The sequence below is a fragment of the Cervus elaphus genome, chromosome 17 (assembly GCF_910594005.1).
Source record: "Cervus elaphus chromosome 17, mCerEla1.1, whole genome shotgun sequence".
Lineage (NCBI taxonomy): Eukaryota > Metazoa > Chordata > Mammalia > Artiodactyla > Cervidae > Cervus > Cervus elaphus.
Genome location: NC_057831.1, coordinates 37,639,279 through 37,647,633, shown reverse-complemented (window position 1 = coordinate 37,647,633; position 8,355 = coordinate 37,639,279). Strand labels below are relative to the sequence as shown.

Below are 8,355 nucleotides of genomic sequence, written 5' to 3'. Positions count from 1 at the left end.
TGATGGAGTAGAGGGATGGAGGAGGGATCATACTAGATGCAGTGGGTGGATTAAGGGTCACTACTTGTTCCTTCTCCTAATTCCATGACTTGCATTCAAATCATAGCCTAATTGTGAATAGTTTCTAGTTTGAGACCTTGAGGTAATAACCTCATTTATATAAAATATTTGTGATGATCCCTTCAACTGAATACACAGTAAAGGATTAGAGGAACAAATGAATAAGCCATGACCCATATTTCTTCTCTTCTTTAGGGACACCGATGCCAGATGTGACCAGGGAGGGTTCACACGAAAACAAACCACCAGAATAAAATGGATTCTGCCTAGTACCTGAATGGTCCTGTAAGTAGATTTTCCCTTCCATTGTGGCCTTAAAGGATCCCATGTTTGGCTGAGACTTTACAGAGACTAATAAAGGTTGTGACATCTGAGTCTCTCTGGCAAATGACAAGTATATAGTCATTAGTGCAATGGCTACTCAGAGTCTAATATCTGTTTACAGGTAGGTTACAGTGCACTGTTTTGGAAACCTCACAGCTGTTATTGAAGTCCATATTCATAATACCCTGGGATTTGGGCACTAGGAGTTTCATGGTAACCAAGAGGATGCAGATACTGGGACCTACCTCTGTCTCTATTCCTCTGTTTCCCTGTCACTGATTTTTAAAGAAATGTTTGCATACAGTAGGAACTAACTGCCTGAGGAATACAGAAAGCAAAGCTATCTTACAAGTTCAGATAAGTTCAGAGAGTTTTCAATGTTTATGTCTACTTTCACTTTTTTTCTAATATGTTAGATAAACTTTTAAGTTTATAAGTAAAAGCCAGTCAGTTCTCCTAACTAGATGTATTTTTTATACTCCCATCAGTAGTACATGGTACTTTTAATTCCTCCCTTTTCTCAATAAAACTTAGTGTTACCAATTTTTGCTGTATTTTGACTCTAATTTATGCAGCTAGAAATTTGAAGTGGCATCTCACTCTTATTTCTCTAATGTGAACCATAATAAAGAAAATGTGACATATACGAAAGAATATTATTCATCCTTCAAAAAAGGACACCCTTCCATGTGAGATAACATGAATGAACATGAAGGACATCATGAAGTGGAATAAGGCAACACAGAAAGGAAAATACTGCATTGTCTCAATTGTATGTGAAATCTGCTAAAGCCCAACTCATAAAACAGAGCAGAATATCAGTCATCTGGAACTTGCTGTGGGGACAACAGAAGTTGGTCAGATGGTACAAAAATTCAGTCACACAGGATAAATGAGTTCCGGAAATCTAAGCACAGCCTGGTGAAACAGATAATATAGAGCATATTATTCTTGAGATTTGCTAAGAATGTATTTGAAGTGTTCTCGCCAGAAAAAAATGCAAAGAAGTCAGATGACAGACAGATGTATTAAGTAGCTTGAATGTGGTCTATCATTTCACATCATGCATATTTATTTACAGTTTTGAATTTGAACAAAAACTGGATCTGTGGGAGTGGAAAGCAGGGTACTGGATGGGATGGCTCATGAAGTGCAAGATTTAATGAGACTCCAAGCAGAAATGAACAGGACATTGTAAAATCAATTATATTCAGTAAAACGTTCTCCAAAACATATAGGTCTTTGTCCCCACATGTCTGCTTTTAGTTCCAGCCAACTGTGAGCCCTGTCACTGAGGTGTGGAGGAACAGCCAACGAAGCACTGTAGCCTGTGCAGTGAGCGGAGGCCCAGGGAGGGGACGGACCCGCACACGCCCGGGGAGGGGTCCGGGCAGGGCCGGGAGGAGCCGCTCTGCCCTGCTCCCCCTGTCTCCAGGGTACTTCCCTCACTGTCTCTCCTGAGCCTGCCCAAAGTGCTCATTATTTTAACTCAGTCACTTCCCTGACTAGTTTATAAAATAAAATAAAAAGTACTATAACATGAGCACAATTTTCTGGGACAATTATACTAGAAACTATTTTATTCTTTATAATTTCAAAGAAATGCAAGTCACTGTCGTCATCAATATCATCAGGACCACTCCAGTCACTTGAGGACCCTTCAAGGGGTGACACCAGTGGTCTCACACAACAGAGAAAGGGAACTGGCCAAATGCAGCCGAGGTCCTCGACAAAGCACTCTTTCGTGCACCAGCCACACGATCCTCAACTCAAACGTTTAACTATTTGTAATATTCTTTGGGTCAGGCTCTGTGAAAGAGTTCAGGTAACTTCAGCCATTCACAGAAACCTTCTCACATGTTTGCCTGCGCTACACGGAACATGTGTTTCCTTACAGTGGCCGTGTGATACGGCCAGTGACATGGAGAGAGAAGGGCAAGCGAGGATACCATTCCCCGAGTGAAGAAGGAGGGGCTGCAAATCAAAACCGCCAAGTCCTGTCAGACCCACACATCCTCCTCCTTGCTGCATGGAACATGGTTTGATGCTCGACAGTGGGGTGACCAACTGAAATTACGAGAGAGTAAAAAATGTGCACAATGACCGCATGTAGACAATGCCAGAGAGAAGAAGTAAAAAAAAAGAAAGTACTTTATGAGTCTTCATATCCATTTTCTCAGCCTGAGCATCTGCCCATTCCCTGTGCACACAGCATCAGACATAAAGCTTCTTTTCTATGCAGATGCATTAATCATTCTCAGTACGGCCAAAAACAAACTACCAGCTATAGAAAATGACATTATGTCTCCTTCATACCAGTGTTAAATGTGAGCAGAACCTGCTACCCAATTCCATTGTATCAATGACCACAACTGAAACAAAAACCCTCCTTCCACTCCAGTCTAGATGGATAAAGTGACAACATGGGCTGTGAGAAACGTGAGGACTTCCAGCCTAGAAACAAAATAATCTGTTTAAAAAAGAAATGCTCACTGCCTCTGACTGGTGGATTTCTCACACAACTAAGTGACACGTGCTCTGGAACCCAGAACTTCTGACAAGACTGTCACTCTTTTGAGAGAATGAGAGAAAGGTTCCTGCCACCTGTGGGTCATCTTTCCTGGAAGGTCACTCATTTACAGGAGGTATTTTTTAAAACTATTTATTTATTTATATAGGCTGCACTGGGTCTTAGTTGTGGCTGGCGGGATTGAGATCCCTGATAAGGGATTGAATCCGAGCACCCCCCACCCCCCACCACACTGGGAGCACAGAGTCTTACCCGCTGGACCACCAGTGAAGTCCCGAAAGGATATGTAATTTATATTACAGCTTTATATCTAGCATCCTGTTTTCTGTGAAACCACAGCACATGCCTTGCTGACCTGCCTACTTTCATGTCCAAAATGCTTTTCCATTTCCGACATCTAGTTCAGCATGTGATATTTTAAAGCTATATTCACAAACTTTGTTTCAATCAACACCAACTGTCCATCAAATTGCCACTGATCTAAGTCTGGGGAAATGTAAACATCTCTGTATACTAACAGCATCAAGTCTTCATTATTTCCCAGAAATTTATTTACATCACAAGGACAGAATCTGATGTCCCAGATTCTCAGAACCCCAGTACATTTGCCCAGTCCCCAGTATCATTTGTACATCAGAATACACCACCATTAGATGGCTAGGACCTTGGAGTGATTAAAGGGAGCTTCCTTGCAGTTTTCTCCCTCATTTTCAAGGAACTCTCTACATTTACTTTTGATAAGTCTTACATGTGTTTAAAAAAAAAAAACACACCATCATCCTATTTTGTCAGTTTTCACACATCTCCTAGTGCTAACTACCTACCTGCCTTAAAACTCTAGCCCACTGAAGCTGTGCATTCTTACCACAATTAAGTGATCACAGTGCTGACTTGAATCACTTGAATTTAAGTTAAATTCATCACTTAAATTTCTCATTGTTTCAGAAAAATCTGAAAGTACACATCAGATTATACAGTGGAAGTGACAAATAGATTCAAGGGATTAGATCTGATAGAGTGCCTGAAGAAGTATGGACGGAGGTTCATGATATTGTACAAGAGGCAGTGATCAAGACCATCCCCAAGAAAAAGAAAGGCAAAAAGGTCAAATGCTTGTCTGAGGAAGCCTTACAAATAGCTGAGAAAACAAGAGAAGCTAAAGGGAAAGGAGAAAAGGAAAGATATTTGAATGCAGAGTTCCAAAGAATAGCAAGGAGAGATAAGAAAGTCGTCCTCACTGATCAATGCAAAGAAATAGAGGAAAATAATAGAATGGGAAAGATAGAGATCTTTTCAAGAAAATTAGTGTTACCAAGGGAACATTTCATGCAAAGATAGGCACAATAAAGGACAGAAATGATATGGACCTAACAGAAGCAGAAGATATTAAGAAGAGGTGGCAAGAATACACCGAAGAACTATACAGAAAAGATCTTCATGACCCAGACAAGCACAATGGTATGATCACTCACCTAGACCCAGACATCCTGGAATGCAAAATCAAGTGGGCCTTAGGAAGCATCACTACAAACAAAGCTAGTGGAGGTGATTTAATTCCATTTGAGCTATTTCAAATCTTAAAAGATGGTGCTGTAAAAGTGCTGCACTCAATATGCCAGCAAATTTGGAAAACTCAGCAGTGGCCACAGGACTGGAAAAGGTCAGTTTTCATTTCAGTCCCAAAGAAAGGCAATGCCAAAGAATGCTCAAACTACCACACAATTGCTCTCACACGCCAGCAAAGTAATGCTTAAAATCCTCCAAGCCAGGCTTCAACAGTACATGAACCGTGAACTTCCAGATGTTCAAGCTGGATTTAGAAAAGCCAGAGGAACCAGAGATCAAATTGCCAACATCCGCTGGATCATCAAAAAAACAAGAGAGTTCCAGAAAAACATCTACTTGTGCTTTATTGACGATGCCAAAGCCTTTGACTGTGTGGATCACAACAAACTCTGGAAAATTCTTCAAGAGATGGGAATAGCAGACCACCTGACCTGCCTACTGAGTAATCTGTATGCAGGTCAAGAAGCAACAGTTAGAACTGGACATGGAAAAACAGACTGTTTCCAAATAGGCAAAGGAGTATGTCAAGGCTGTATATTGTCACCCTGCTTATGTAACTTATATGTAGAGTCCATGCTAAATACCAGGCTGGTTGAAGCACAAGCTGGGATCAAGATCACTGGGAGAAATATCAATAACCTCAGATATGTAGATGACACCACCCTTATAGCAGAAAATGAAGAACTAAACAACCTCTTGATGAAAGGGAAAAAGGAGAGTGAAAAAGTTGGCTTAAAACTCAACATTCAGAAAACTAAGATCATGGCATCTGGTCCTATCACTTCATGGCAAATAGATGGGGAAACAATGAAAACAGTGTTTTCTTGGTCTGCAAAATCACTGCAGTTGGTGACTACAGCCATGAAATTAAAAGACACTTGCTCCTTGAAAGAAAAGCTATGACCTAGACAGCATTTTCTGAGAGTTGGTGATGGACAGGGAAAGCCTGGCATGCTGCAGTCCATGGGGTCACAAAGAGTCAGACACAACTAGGGGACAAAACTGACTGACATGTCAGAAGCTACCAGGGCCTGCATGGATGACTGGGGGTGAAGAGAGCAGTGAGAACCTAACTGCAAGTTGGCACTTGCTGTCTACCTTCTACAAGGATTAAATCATTGAGCTGCTGCAGCTGCTGACTTTCAACACCCCCTGAAGGAGTTCAGGGTGGAAAGCAGAAATGAGACACTCTGTGCTCTGGGAAAACTGGTGTGACAGGTTCTCAGAAATTATCCGGAGCTGATTTTATGAGCCTAATTCTTATACATCCTCATATCTTAAAAAAGCACTAAAATCCTTCATGGTGATGATTGTTTCTTGTGACTAGCAGAAGTTTCATGAGACCAGCAGAAACTTTCTACAAAAAATAGTGCTTGATTGCATGTACACCCTCTTTACCAAAATCATATATATACTACCCTTCCCCTTACTTCTTTGGAACAGTTTCTCAAAGCTATATGAACTGATGTCTCCCGGGTTGCAGTCCTCATATTGCCCCAAACTAAATGCTTGTGAATTTTTTTTCAGTGGACACCTTTGTGCATAACAAAGTCAAAGTAAGAAAATGGCTGTGATTCATAGGTAGAAGATATGACTATGAGGTCACATGAAAGAACTGGAAATAATTAGGAAATAAAACAAATAGATTTTTCTCCTAAGTTCAGGGTGTCAGTTTTGCAACCAGAGAACAGGTATCCTCTCATGCGGAATTTATGCGTCCGAAAACAGTGGATATTTACATGTCAAAATGAAGTTGGACCCTTACATAACACCACATACAAATTTTAACTCAAAAGGGATAGAAGATTTTATGCATAAACCTATAAATATAAATCTTCTGGAAGAAAAGACAGAGAGGAAGTTTCATGACATTTGATTTACCAATGATTTCTTGGATCTGAAATCAAAAGGTCAGTCAACAAAAGCAAATGAAGTCAAATAGGATTACATCATACGTAAAAAATTGTCACCTTAGAGGAAACAGTCAATGAGGTGAAAAGGCTACCTGTGGGATGAGAGGAAATTTTTGCAAACACATATCTGTTAGGGAGCTAAGGTCAAGGGTAAATAAAGAGCTCATACAACAAAGCAACATCATAAAACAATAGCACAGTGTATGAGCAAAGGAATTCATAGACATTAATCCATGTAAGATATACAAACGGATAAAAAATGTGAGAGGTTCTCAAAATCAGTAATAATTAAAAAAACCACGGTGAGGTATCACTTCACATCGATTCAGATGGCCACTAGAGATAGATCTCAAATGCTGGCAAGGATGTAGACCAATTGGAATCTTTATGTGGTGTTAAGGGAAGTACATATTGGTGCAACCACTATGGAGGTTTCTCAAAAATTAAAAATAAAATTATGATACTGTTGCAGTGAAAAGGAAGAAAGAAGAATGAGTTGTCCTTTTCCTTTCCTAAGAACAAAGAAGATAAAGAGAAGAATGAGCAGGCCTGATAATTCCTAGATTTTACTTTAGCTTTTCCTAATCTTTAGTCTGTAATTAAAGTTGCTTTTGTCAAAATTAACCATCACTTCATGGCAAATAGATGGGGAAACAGTGGCTGACTGTATTTTCCTGGGCTCCAAAATCACTGCAGATGATGACTGCAGCCAAGAAATTAAAAGATGCTTACTCCTTGGAAGGAAAGTTATGACTAACCCAGACAGCATATTAAAAAGCAGAGACATTATTTTGTCAACAAAGGTCTGTCTAGTCAAGGCTATGGTTTTTCCAGTGATCATGTATGGATGTGAGAGTTGGACTATTAAGAAAGCTGAGCACTGAAGAATTGATGCTTTTGAACTGTGGTGTTGGAGAAGACTCTTGAGAGTCCCTTGGACTGCAAGGAGATCCAACCAGTCCATCCTAAAGGAGAAAGACTGATTGGAAGGACTGATGTTGAAGCTGCAACTCCAATACTTTGGCCACCTGATGCGAACAGCTGACTCATTGGAAAAGACCCTGATGCTGAGAAAGATTGAGGGCAGGAGGAGAAGGGGACGATGGAGGATGAGATGGTTGGGTGGTATCACCGAAAAAATGGACATGGGTTTGGGTGGACTCTAGGAGTTGGTGATGGCCTGGCGTGCTGTGGTTCATGGGGTCGCAAAGAGTTGGACACGACTGAGCGACTGAACTGAACCTGACACCATGTAATTTGAATCCTGTAATATTGTCCCCTAACTCTGCATAAGCTATATTCTGCACCTTTAACGCTATGCTAATTACATCCTGTACTTGGTAGTTGCTTTTACTGCAGACCACCCCTTTTAGTTTTCTTTCTTTTTACATTTCAGAAAGAAGGCCGCATTACAGTAAACCAGGAGAGACAAACAGACTCAAATACCTGTATGCTTGACTCCAGCTATGACTTTTGAAACAAAGCAAGAAGGAGGAGATGCAAGACCTTCATTACTTTGAGCCTTATCATTTACCCTAAGACTCTGAGACCAGGCCACATAAAGTCTCCTGGTTCTCCTAGGATCTGGGCACAGTTCTTGAGGCATACCCTGCTCCATCTCCCCCTTGACTGGCTAAAGATTAATGCCGTCTTTCTATTTCCTCCATATTCTGTCTCTAATTTTTTAAATTCGGCTTCGGTGGACAGAGAAAGCCAAGATTTGGTGATAACACTGAATGGTTGTCTATGAAGGCCTACAAGACCTTCTAGAACTAACACCCAAAGAAAGAAAGAAAAGAAATATAGCACTAAGTCGTGTCCGACTCTTGTGATCCATGAACTGTAGCCCGCCAGGCTCCTCTGTTTGTGGGATTCTCTAGGCAAGAATACTGGAGTGGGTTGCCATTTCCTTCTCCAGGGGATCTTCCTGACCCAGGAATTGAACCCAGGCCTACTGCATTG

The 8,355-nt window shown here is 40.8% G+C and overlaps 1 long non-coding RNA gene across 1 annotated transcript; it reads left to right on the top strand.

Moving 5' to 3' along the window:
• The first annotated feature begins 274 nt into the window (after window positions 1–274).
• On the top strand, window positions 275–8,059 carry LOC122673287. The gene is made up of 2 exons (XR_006334656.1): window positions 275–345; window positions 7,790–8,059. It is a non-coding gene; the product is annotated as an uncharacterized LOC122673287 (long non-coding RNA).
• The last annotated feature ends 296 nt before the right edge of the window (window positions 8,060–8,355 follow it).